The 12,467-nt window shown below is 39.9% G+C and overlaps 1 protein-coding gene across 2 annotated transcripts in view; it reads right to left on the bottom strand.

The window, feature by feature from the left end:
- The window catches only part of ATP6V1C1 (ATPase H+ transporting V1 subunit C1), a 38,189-nt gene extending 25,722 nt beyond the window's left edge, over nucleotides 1–12,467 (bottom strand). The window contains exon 1 of one of the 2 annotated variants that reach the window (XM_024756610.1): nucleotides 12,312–12,467. The gene's annotated coding sequence lies outside the window, so the exon portion shown is untranslated. The remainder of the gene's footprint in view (nucleotides 1–12,311) is intronic. The other variant, XM_024756611.1, reaches the window with a different exon arrangement.

Genomic DNA, 12,467 nt, shown 5'->3' on the forward strand with positions numbered 1-12,467 from the left:
ATTGAAGACCCAACGCGCGTAGCACTGAAGACCCAATGCAGCCAAATAAATAAATAAATTTCTTAAAAAATGTTTAAAAATAAATAAAGTAATCCTACCAGGTCATTACACAATTGAAGATGACCTGAACATATATGCCATTCAATATTCTTATTTTTTTCTAACTTCCATTTCAAGAGCATCTACCACATACTAGGTACTGCTCTAAACGTTTTATACATTATTATTTCAATTAATCTTCCTAACACCTCTACGAGATACATATCATCCTCCCCACTTATAGATTTTTTAAAATAAATTTGTTTATTTATTTATTTTTGGCTGCATTGGGTCTTCATCGCTGCACACGGGCTTTCTCTAGTTGCAGCGAGCAGGCTTCTCGTTGCAGTGGCTTCTCGTTGCAGAGCACGAGCTCTAGGCGCGTGGGCTTCAGTAGCTGTAACACACGGTCTCAGTAGCTGTGGTGCACGTGCTTCGTTGCTCCGCGGCATATGGGATCTTCCCAGACCAGGGCTCGAACCCCTGTCCCCTGTATTGGCAGGCGGATTCTTAACCACTGCACCACCAGGGAAGTCCCCCGCTTACAGATTTAAAAACCTACTCAGAAAGGTTAAACTGGTGAAAATAAAGATGGTGGTATTAAATGAATCTCAAGAATTGTACTCTAAGATGATTTTTTCCAACATTCCTAAAAAGGCTGCACTAAGAGCTGCACTCTCTCAAATGGCCAACAAACTAAACACAGATTAATAGTGATGGTAAGCCCAGACAAAGCACTTAGCCTGGCCAGAAAAACAGTATCTGATGACCTGCAGATCACTTCCTCTCCCCGCAAAATGGCAGGTGACAGAATCAATTGTTAATGTCTTCCTCATGATACTGTTAAATTATCTAAACTGCAGCTTCTTCAAAGACTGTAACCATATGAGCTATTACAGTAGATGTCACTGTCATACCACTTAAGAGTTCTAGAAAATCTTTTTCAGCCAGCAGGTTTCCAAAGGATTTCAAGAAATATAGAAAGAGGACCATATTTCCTCATTTATAAATACCTGCCTGACTCTACAGAGCTTTCATCAGGATCAAATGAAATAATGTCATGGTAATTCTAAACAAAACTAGAGTCCCATCCTGCCTCTAAAGGCTGCTCCCAGTGTCCCACGTAGGAAATATCTTGTTTACTTACTACCTTGTAAATGCCACTATTATGCATTTATCACACTATTCTGCCTCATTTTTTTCACAATATCTTTTCCTCCCCACCTGACTGGGAAACCCTGAAGGGCCAGAATCATACCTTCTTTTCTGATGCTCTAAAAACCCAGCATATACAATTCCTGCCAACAGCAGGGATTTTATGAATAAATAAGAGACTTTATGAGTAAGTCCTTGCTCGTTTTATGAATAAATGAAATATAATTGTAACAATGACTCTGAACCAATCAAAAAGTCTGATCAGAGAAAAAAAATAAGGGCCAAGAAAAATATTTAAATGTTTTTTAAAGCTTTTTTTTTTTAAATTTAGTCTTTCAGAAAACAAATCCTAACCTTAGAGTAGTATATAAATTAAAAATCAGTAAAGCTGCAGATTACTAAGCCTTTGTCTTTCATTATTTTACAGGTGAATATAGAAATATAAAAGAGAGGGATTGAGAAAGAACCTGTTGGTACTTCAGGCAAAGCCATGGCCTCAATTCTTCTATCCTCTGGTCAAAGCAAACTATATAAGAGGAGTCTGATGCGAAAGACAAGCGACTTAAGTATCTAAGGATAAATGTAAGAACTGCCTATGAGAAGAGCATCAATAAGACTTCTGCAAAATCCCTGTTTTTTGGTCCACTGTTATCCTGTCACTTAAACAAGTCACATAAAAAAGTTTCTTTTTGAAACTGCAGTACAATTTACGCTCAGTTCCAAAAAATCCCTATCTTTGCAGATGAACGTATTTGTCGGAGGGAGGTCAAAAAGTGAAATCCCTGTTGCTAAACACATTTCCCCTTCTGAGCCACACAGACAGTCAAGACTGGTGTCCACTGGTTATCATCTCACCCAAGGTCTGGACACCTCCACTTCCGCTGACTGCTTCAACTGACTTGTTTTTATGCCTAATTATTTCCCTTTGTTTCATCTTGTATATTGGAAGTCAGGCATAAATATAGGCAAATCATATGTTAAGCAAAAGAGAAAATGATTTAAAAGGCATTCCTCAAGACTCAGATCAAGGTTTAAGTCCCTCTGTTATATGTGTGTACACAGTTGCTCTCTTGATGATCTTATTTATACTCAAGGCAATTCCAGTCTAGATGCTGAACACTATCCTAAATTGTATCTCCAGCCTAGGCTACTCTGCTGCATCTAGAGCTGTACCCAACAAGTCTCCACAGCTGACTACAAGACATCTCCATCTGGATGTCTCCAAAAAAACCCAACATTTCTAGTCAAACTCCTAATGGCTTCCCCAAAACCTGGTCCTACTCCAGTGTTCCCTGAGTTAGCATAGTTAGTACCCCTGCAACATTAGACAACTATCAATAGAATTGTCAAATGTCATCAAGATAGCAGCCAACACTTATTGTGCACTTCCTACCTACCAGCACCAGTCAAAACACTTTACAAGGATTAACTCATTTGGTGTATCTCATGGATAGTGGTTACAAATGAAGAAACCAAGGCACAGAAAATGCCTCATACATTATATGAAATATATAGTACAATATGTATCATGTCATATATCATATAAGTGCATATATTACATGCTAAGGATGAATGTATTATATGCTCTCACAGCACCTTTTAAGTATTTCCCTGAGCAACACTTTTTATTGATGTCTTTCTACCAAATAAACTGTGCATTAGGGTAGGTGGAAACCATGATAGCTTTTGCTCACAGCCGTACCCTCAGTACCTGGTACAGAGGCTGGTATGTAGAACCTCAAGAAGTATTTGTTGGGCTTCCCTGGTGGCGCAGTGGTTGAGAGTCCACCTGCCGATGCAGGGGACACGGGTTTGTGCCCCGGTCCGGGAAGATCCCACGTGCCAAGAAGCAGCTGGGCCCGTGGGCCATGGCTGCTGAGCCTGCACGTCCGGAGCCTGAGCTCCGCAATGGGAGAGGCCACGGCAGTGAGAGGCCCACGTACCGCAAAAAAAAAAAAAAAAAAAAAAAAAGTATTTGTTGAATATTCTTGAATGAATAAGTAACTGTGAAGATTAAGTAAGATAATAAAGTTAAAATACCTGGCTTATAATTGGTTCGCTCCCTTCACTTCCTCCATATTTTTTAAAGTCAATTTCATTGAAATATAATTTATATACAATAAAATGCACCCATTACAAGAGTACAGTTTGATGAGTTTTTGACAAACATACACACCTGTTTAACCACCACCAAAATCAAGATTAAGAACATATCTGTCTTCCCAAAGCCTTCCCTCACACCAAGGCCCAGTCAATCCCTACCCTACTGCTGGCCCTGGGCAGGTGCCAATCTGCTTTCTGTCACACTATAGATTCATTTAGCCCGATGTAGAATTTCATTGTAAATGGAAGTGCACACTGCGTACTCTTTTGTATCTGGCTTCTTTTGCTCAGCATGTCTGTGATATTTGTCTATGGCCTGTGTATCAGTAGCAGTTCATTCTGTTTTATAGCTTAGTGTTCCGTGACATGAATGTACAATGGTTGCTTACCCATTCACCTGCTGATAGACATTTGGACGATAACTGGTCTGGGGCCATTAACAACAAAGGTGCTATGAATATTCCTCTACAAAGCTTTTGTGAAAGTACCATTCATTTCTCTTGGATAACCATCTAGAAGTGGAATTTCTGAGTTGAATGATTAGCATATATTTAACTTTATAAGAAGCCACCAAACTGTTTTCCAAAGTAGATGTAATATTTTATATTCTCATTAGCAAGATACACAGTTCCAGTTGTTTCACATGCCCACCAACACTTAGTGCTGTCAGCCTTTTTATTTTCAGCCATTCCAGGGGGTTGCAGGAGTATCTCACATTTCCACAATGACTACAAAGTTCAGGATCTTTTCATGTTCTTATCAACCATTTGTATATCTTCTTTTGTGAAGTTTCTATTCAAATTTTTTGTGAAATTTCTATTCAAATATTGTGCTTAATTTTTTAAAAAGCTGCATTCTTACTGAGTTGTAGGAATTTTTTGTGTGATCCTGATACAATTTGAGAGGGGTGTGTGTGTGTGTGTGTGTGTGTGTGTGTGTATTTCTTACGTACTTTCTCATGTCTTGCCCTTTCTTAATGGTGCTTTTGAGTAGAAGTTTTCAATTCTGATGTCCAGTTTACTGACTTTTTCTTTTATAATATATGAGTTCTGACATAAGAAAAATCTGCCTACCCCAGAGTCACAAGGATTTATCCTGTTTGGAGTTCAGAGAGATTCTTCAATCTGTGTTTATGGTTTTCAACATTCACCCATTATTTTCTTCAAATTTCTTTCCTGCTTCTCTTTCCCTTTTTTTGAGACAAAAATGGCATGTATATTTAACCACCTGATATTGTCCCACAGGTCACTGAGCTTCCATTCACTTTTTTAAATTGTTTTCCTCTCTGGGCTTCAGTTTGGATACTTTCCTGCTACATCTTCTAGCTGGCTGACTTTTTCTTTAAAGTAATCTATTTGTCTCATGAAGTGAATTTTTCGCTTTAGATGTATTTTTTACCTTTATAAGTTCCATCTTTTAAAACTTCTCTTTCCTCATTATGTTCATGTTTTCTGTTAAATCACTGAGCATATTTACAATTCACAACATTAAACTGTTGATCACTGGATTTTGTTTTCTTCCTTTTAAGAATGTTGTGCTTTGTTCTGGCAGTTACCTTACTTGAGCTTTAGCATGCTTCATTTCAAGGCTTGTTTTTATACTTTGTCAGGCTAAGTCTAAAGCTTTACTCTAGGGCTAATGTAGCCTTTCTACTAAGATCTGTCCATCTGGGGATTCCATGGGATGCCCCAGGGATTCAATAAGGTATTCATACGCCTTCCGGCCCCATGAGCTCTGGCAACTGTCTAAAGTTCTCTAGTCATTCTTTGCCGGGCCTCCTACAGAGAGAGACTCCTTTACAGATGGTGGGTTTTCTGTCTAGCTCCCTCCTGTCAGCCTATCCAACCCACGAATTCTAGCCAGATAAGCCTTCCCCAACTCCAAGCCTCCTCAACTCAGCAAGACCAACATGCTCTGCTTGGTCTCCTCTAAACCATGGTCCAGAGAGTGACTCCAGGCAGAAAGCCAGAGGGATTATAGAGCTCATTTCATTTGTTTCCTGTCTCTTGGTTCCTGTATTACCTCTGTTGTCCAATAACTGGAAGCAGTTTTTTCATATATTTTATCCAACTTTCTAGTTGTTTATGGTGGGAAAGCAAGTATGGTACCAGTTATTCCACAGTGGCCAGAAGCTGAAGTCTCCTCTTGTTTTGCTGTATGTATTGTTCATGAGTTTTTGGTTTTGCTAGGGATTCGACCACAACCTCCCAGTCCCTCAGCCCCATGCTTTAACATTTAATAGAAAACAGGATTAACAACAATGAACATGAGAAATATAACAAGTCTAGGCTGAAAGACTGTAATAATACTATTTGTGGGAAGAATGGAGCACTGCTTTGGCAGTAAAGTGGAGAAATGTTCATTTCCGTTTAAAGAAAAGGACAGATGTAGCTTGAATAAATGTCCCACACATATGTGTCATTAATTTTGCAAATGTATAGCATGCTCTAATGATTGATAAAATATAAATTCATTAAAAAGCATTAATAAAGATATAATAACTTGCCATCATTAATATTTCCTCAATCTAAAATAATTATATATCACAGGATAACCCAAAAAAGTTCTGTAACTTTTTTAAAAAGGGACAATTTCTAGAAGGCAGTTTGTCAATGTTAATCAAAAGCCATAAAAACGTTGACACAGCTTTAAGAAAGAAGACTATATATAGGTATAAACATTAAAGTGTTAAAAAAAAACATTAAAGATTATCTCTTGGGAGTGGATTATGAATGTTCATTTTCATTCTTTCTGCGTATTCCTGTTTCCTAATTTTTTATTAATGAATTACTACATGTAAATGTCAGAAAAACCCCACACACTTCATTAAAAAAAAAAAGTGGGACAATATCCTCACACTTGAAAACACTGAAAAGTTTAGAGACCGTTAAATGGCATGGCAACAAAGAACCCTGGATATAAATACAAAAGATAAAGGCAAAGCTGGTTAGTAGTAGCTGTGTCTGAAGTATGAGATCAAGGTTGGTAAACAGCCTTTTTATCTCACTGGGAATTTCAGTCAGAAAGAACCTAAATGCCAACTTCAGGAAGCATAGTGTAACGGCCACAGCACTGAACTGAGAATATGAAGACTTGGAATCTAATCCCAATTCTGCATATCACTGTCTGCGTAAATTTCATTTGTAAAATGAGAGGACTGGATTACCATATCCAGGATCCTTTTTTGCTCCTATATTCCATGAATCTATACTGGCTAAGACCCAGGATTCTTTTTTTTTTTTTTCTATTTTCTTGTTAAGTCCCTCAAGTAAATCAGATGATTGGACAGGTTTCAGAACCACTATAGTAAAACAGGAATTTCCATGATTATATAGTGAGTTACATAGTAAATGTTACAAGAAATGGCAAATATTCCTTAATAAGATGGCTAAACGTCATACCATCATTATCAAGAATCACGCAGTATTGTTAGTTCTATAATACAGGAAAAATTTTTGTTCTATGGAGTTCAGAAACCTTAAATACATGAACCCACGTTTTGCATGCTTTCTATGGCAGCTTACAAACTTAAAAAGTGAAAAGCAATATGATATATGAAATCAAGTACAGAACAATACGAAATCTGGGTAAATTACTGCTTTGCTCAAGAAATACACAATTTTATTTCATTTATGAAGGACAGAACATAGAGGATTTTAATGCCCTTCGTACAAATAGGTGGTTTTGTGACCATAGTGTTAGAATCCGGATTCATTCCCAAAACTTCTTGAAAAACTTTTCCAGCACTAAAAACATTGCTCTAGGGCTTCCCTGGTGGCACAGTGGTTGGCAGTCCGCCTGCCGATGCAGGGGACACAGGTTCATGCCCCAGTCTGGGAAGATCCCACGTGCCGTGGAGCGGCTGGGCCCGTGAGCCTTGGCCGCTCAGCCTGCGCGGCTCCGCAACGGGAGAGGCCACAACAGTGAGAGGCCCGCGTACCGCAAAAACAAGCAAACAAAAAAACACATTGCTCTAGGTGATAAGAGGCTGAGTTACTTACAAAAACTCATGCCCCTAGTCCTGCTTCTGCTCAGAAATAAAATTCAAATCTCCCATTCTTCACAGTCATCACTACTAATGTCCTTTGTCTGAGTTTTTCTGCCTTATCTTCACAATGTTCTGACCTTCCTTTATCCATCTTTACCTCAGGCCTGCCTGTAGTCTCTTTCTTACTTGCCTCTGCTCAACAGTCCATTTTGCAGAAAGCAACCTCTTTCCTATTTCAACCAACTCAAAATTCTCTTAACAAAAAGATTTCCGCAACCAAGTCCAAACATGCACCAAATCCATTCATATAATCCCAAACTATTTCTCCCTCAACCCGCATGTCCACTGAAATCCATGTAATAGACTGCATTAAAGCAGACATCTATCTTACGTTTTTTTCCGCCCAAATATCTGTTTGACTGTAACTGCTTTCACGTTAGGGTCATATCATTCATCAAATGTTTTAGGTGCTTAAATTCCCAGAACTGTGGTAAGAAGCAAAACAAAATGCACTCCCTGTCTTGAAGTAGCTTATACTTGTGTGTGTGGGTGTGTATGTGTGTGTAGGTCTCTACAAGTAGGTAGGTCTGTGTGTGCAGGGAAAGGTAGGAGGAAAACAATGCAGATGACAAGATAAAAAAAAAAAAATCAAGGCGGAATACACTGGAGGCACAAGAGAAACACTAGTCAAATTTTTAAAACACTTCTATCTTGTCTGACTGCAATAAGTATTTTTTTTGTTTTTAAAGCAGTAACAACTCTTTTTCAAAATGGAAGGAAGGAAAAGAGAGAAGAAAGGAAATCCTGGGTCCAAATCTCTGAGACTGTTTATTTCATTACTGTATCACCCACTTAAGAGAATTTAAAGGCGGTGGATTATTTTCCTACAGCATGGATTTGAATGTAAAATAAAAAGAGTAAAGTAGTAACTATCACAACAACACAAAAGGTGGGGATAATAAACCCAAACAGCTACTAGCATTTCTTTTGTAAATGAAGGTATCAGCCTGACCCAGGATAGGGGCAACCACAGAAAACAGTACAGCACCCCTATAAGTGCTCCAATACTTAAGTCCTTTTAATGCTTTCAAGGAACCAGTATTTTAGTCTCTGAAATGCAACCACCTTTCACAGTAAATTAAATTTCTCAATAAAGGCTGAACGTGGTCTAAATGCAAAACAACTTCCTTTTTCAGTCCTTGAAAATACCAAGTCGTTTACTAAAGTGAGTTATTTCAACAGGCACAAGAAGGCATACCTCAGATATCAGTGAAATATCACATAGCCTTCCAACTGTGACACATCAACTTTTAACAGAATTGATCAGTGCAAAACATTTACCACAATCCATTCATCTTAAAAAGTTGCTACATCCTTCCCCTAGAAATTTTTAACACCATACAAATAAAGAGTAAGAATAACTGTTTCCTCTCTGAATGTTAAAATTCTAGCCTTCAAAACAGAAGCACCTTAACTGGGATTGTGGGAGGGACTTGCTCACAATAAAACTTGTTTTAAAAGTTCCCAACAACAATGGGGGATTTTACCTTCCAAGAGACTTTGTCATTCATGCAGAAGGAAATTTTTAAATTATCAGGATACACACCTTCTTTAAAAACATCTTAACTTTTGTGTTGTTTTGTTTTCAACTGAAACAGTACCTATAAATGCTCTATAATCCTTTTAAGAATTACCTGAATTTCATGCCATAAATATACTGAAATATGAAAGACAATTTAATCTTTAATGTATTTTATAACCAACTGCCATCTTTTTATTTTACAGTTGGCTAGAAATAAATGTGTAAGAACCAAGCCTTACTTAGGCATAGATGCTGATCATAAAACCTGAAACCAGCTAGAAAGGTAACAACTCATAACACAATGTTAAAAATCTCTTGCAATTTCTGCTAAAGCAAGCTGAATCGACAGGCAAGGAGGGCACTGTACCCCCATTACTAAAGGAACCATGAGAACCTTCTGAGGGCCCAGAGACTTTCTCTCTGCCACAGGCAACTCAACACTGACCCAGGGAGCAAACAATTCCTTCCATGCCAGGCAACTCCCTGATTCTACACTCATGGTTCCCAAAACGTTACTTCCCTTCTCTTTCAGGCTGTTATTTTATAACAGTGACTGGACCACAGCACCATGTTTTCCACTAGAAGGTGCTGATATCTCTAAGACAATGTATTCTAGCCTGAAATTCAACAAGCCAAAGATCTAAAACAAGCTTGTCGCCCCCAATTCATCACTCAGGTAAGCTTGAGATCCTGTTTCCTGGTAATGACAACCACTTATTGAATATGTGCTATGTGATTAGCACTTCAATATGCTAAGCAATTTTGTAGTTGATTCCTTCAAAGAAGATGGTATCACCAACCCCACTTGCAGATGAGAGAACAGTTAATGAAATTTCTTGCCCAAGGCCACAGAGCTAGTGACTCCATACATTTCACTTGCTAGTTTATTAAAACACTGCTCTTAACCTCTATATCCCCAACATCTAGTAGAGGGCCTGTCACTAACAAGTACTCAATATGTGTCCAATAAATAAAGGATGGCACCATATGGGGTGTTTCACAACCAAATGGTACCTCTCTCCACCAGGAGGAGTTTGGAAATGTCTGGGAGCATTTTAGGTTGTCCCAACGTGGGGGCCACTACCACCATTTAGCGGATGGGGACCAAACAAGGGACAGTCCTGTCCAAAATGCCAAAAGCACCCACTGAGAAACCCTGAACTATAGGCTAGTTCACAAAGAAAACCTTTCATAGTAAAGTCAATCCACATGCTAACCAGCTTAATTTATAAATAACTTGCTATTTATGGATAGTTTGCTTAAAATATCTTAAAAGATACATCAATCTCTTTCTATAAAACACCATTTTTGCATTTACCTGCATTTTATTTTCAAGTACAGAGCTAAGGCTCCATCTTCTATCCTATGATGTAACCAAAGCACATCTCCTCCACTGTCCACAGGGCTCCTCTTGGAACTCTATAAATGTATAGCAGATTTGCTACACATTTGGAACAGGATTTTGCTTCATTATCAAGAATACAGTTTGAATTTTCTAGTTCCAAGGTTCACTCTTGTCAAAGGGAAATTTTAGACTGCCCTGCTTCACTGCCTGAGCTATCTTTCCAAGGCCACCATACTAATGGTTTCTACTATGTCTTCAAAACTTCAGTGAAATGTGAACCGAACATGAGTTAGTTTATAACTAAAATGGTATAAAATTCCACATCCAAAGGGTGAAAAAGGTTTACTGCAGCACACAGATCAGAATATGTACAAGAATAAAATTTAACTAGGAGGTATTTGGTCAGAACTGCAGCAACGCCTAAGCAGGCTCAAGTGCAAAAGGAAGACTGACCGCTTGGGGACTGGAGCACAAGAAGATCCTTTGGCAAAGGTTTATTTTGGCATACCAGCTTTGCTCTTTAGCCAATGCAACTATGTCGCAAGCTGTGGAAATAATTACAGAATCAAAATTTTGAAGCCCAAACGTTTCTTTTTAGGTAGAGAAAACTAATGTAAATAAGGCTCTTAAGACTAATATGCCAAAAAATAAAAATGATCATTTCCTGCCCAGTTCTAAAAGCAGTATTACACTAACCACCTAGCTCTCAGCATTTACTTTAGTCAGATCCCGAGTACTGTTTCTTTAGATTTTATCTAGTCCCTGCAAGATACACCAAAAGAGTCTGAGACACAAACCCGAGGCTCCGTCTTCAGCACAATTTGAGACTTGCTTGTTGCCAAGGAACCGTGATTGACAAGCTGAGTACCTTCTGCCCACCTTGTTGCTCATTATCTCCTCCAGCTGAACTGTAAACTGAACCGCTTCACCCAAGCCAACAGAAAAGCCGTTTTTAAAGCACTGACCACCGCTGCCAAATCCCTTTGAAGCTGTCCTACTCAAAAAAGTTCACCAAAAGTGCTGAATCAAAGACTACAGTGCACTACAAAAAACTCACCCTTCTCTCTAGATGTGATTGTGGTTAAGTACTGTGCAGGTAATCAGCCATCAGAAGACGATGGAAGTTATGCTAGACTTAAACACATCACTTGATGTCCATTTCTAGGTCCAAGGGTCTAGATAGGTCCCTAACTATACAATGAATGGCATTTTCATCTACTTTCTCTCAAAGACCTGTGAGAACAAAATTAACATGAAAGGTAATTCCTGTGACTACTGTTCAATAAAAGATGTTCCGGAGTAGATGACAGTACCAAAGGATAAGTTTGGAAGGCCAAAACAGATCTTTGCAAAGGAGTCTCCCCTCAACCCCCAAAGGATCCAGTCTCCCCTGTGTACTTCAGGACTGCTTTGGGGGTAGCTATAACTACCCTCAGTGAAGGGTGCAAACAGAATCTAACCAAACTTTCCTTCCCCTTACTCCTCTGTTTCTCAGGTGATTCAATTTGCCCGTGTGATTCTCCCCTCAAGCTCCTTTTCAGGGGTTTCTTGCCTACCCTTCCCCCATTCTAATAAAAAATGGTTTTAGTTCTCTGGATTCTCGTTCTTTCCCCTGCCCACAAGGACCCTGCGTCCTCTCTGAGGGGCTCCTAGACCCTTTAAACTGCCACCCCCATAGCAAGCGCGTACACCCAGTGGAGGCTCTCGCGGTCGCTGTGACCTCACACACACCACCCCGGATCCTCATCTGGGCCACTCAGTCACCTTTCATCCCCCTGAATCAAGCGGACGAGCATTCACTGGGATCCTCACCCCAATCCAAGGAGAAATGTCCCAGACCGGAATTTTTATTTCTGCCTCTGCCACTGAGTACCCCCTGGGGCCCTTTCTCTTTTTCCCTCCTTCCTCTTCCCTAGAGACAGAACCTAGGCCCAAGGCGGCGACGAACCCGCGCCGAGAAACCAGACACAGCCGCCCAACCGGCTCCAACGCCTCAGCCTCGGCCCCCGCGCCCGCCCCCATCCCTCCCCGGCAGCGACCGCAGCGCAAGCTTCGGCCTGGCCGGGGCTCCCCGTCCGGTGTAGCCATCGCTCACTGACCCAGGGAAGTGTCAAACGAGGAAGTGGCAGCAGTAACAGGTACAGAGGTGTACAGCCTGGCAGACGTTAACGGCTCAGCGCTCCATCCCTACCCGACCTAATCTCCGGCCTCACAGCTTCCTCGACCCCAGAGCCCACGAAGCAAGTCACGTGCCA

Source organism: Neophocaena asiaeorientalis, unplaced genomic scaffold (assembly GCF_003031525.2).
Source record: "Neophocaena asiaeorientalis asiaeorientalis breed wild unplaced genomic scaffold, Neophocaena_asiaeorientalis_V1.1 scaffold29, whole genome shotgun sequence".
In the NCBI taxonomy this organism is placed as follows: Eukaryota; Metazoa; Chordata; class Mammalia; order Artiodactyla; family Phocoenidae; genus Neophocaena; species Neophocaena asiaeorientalis.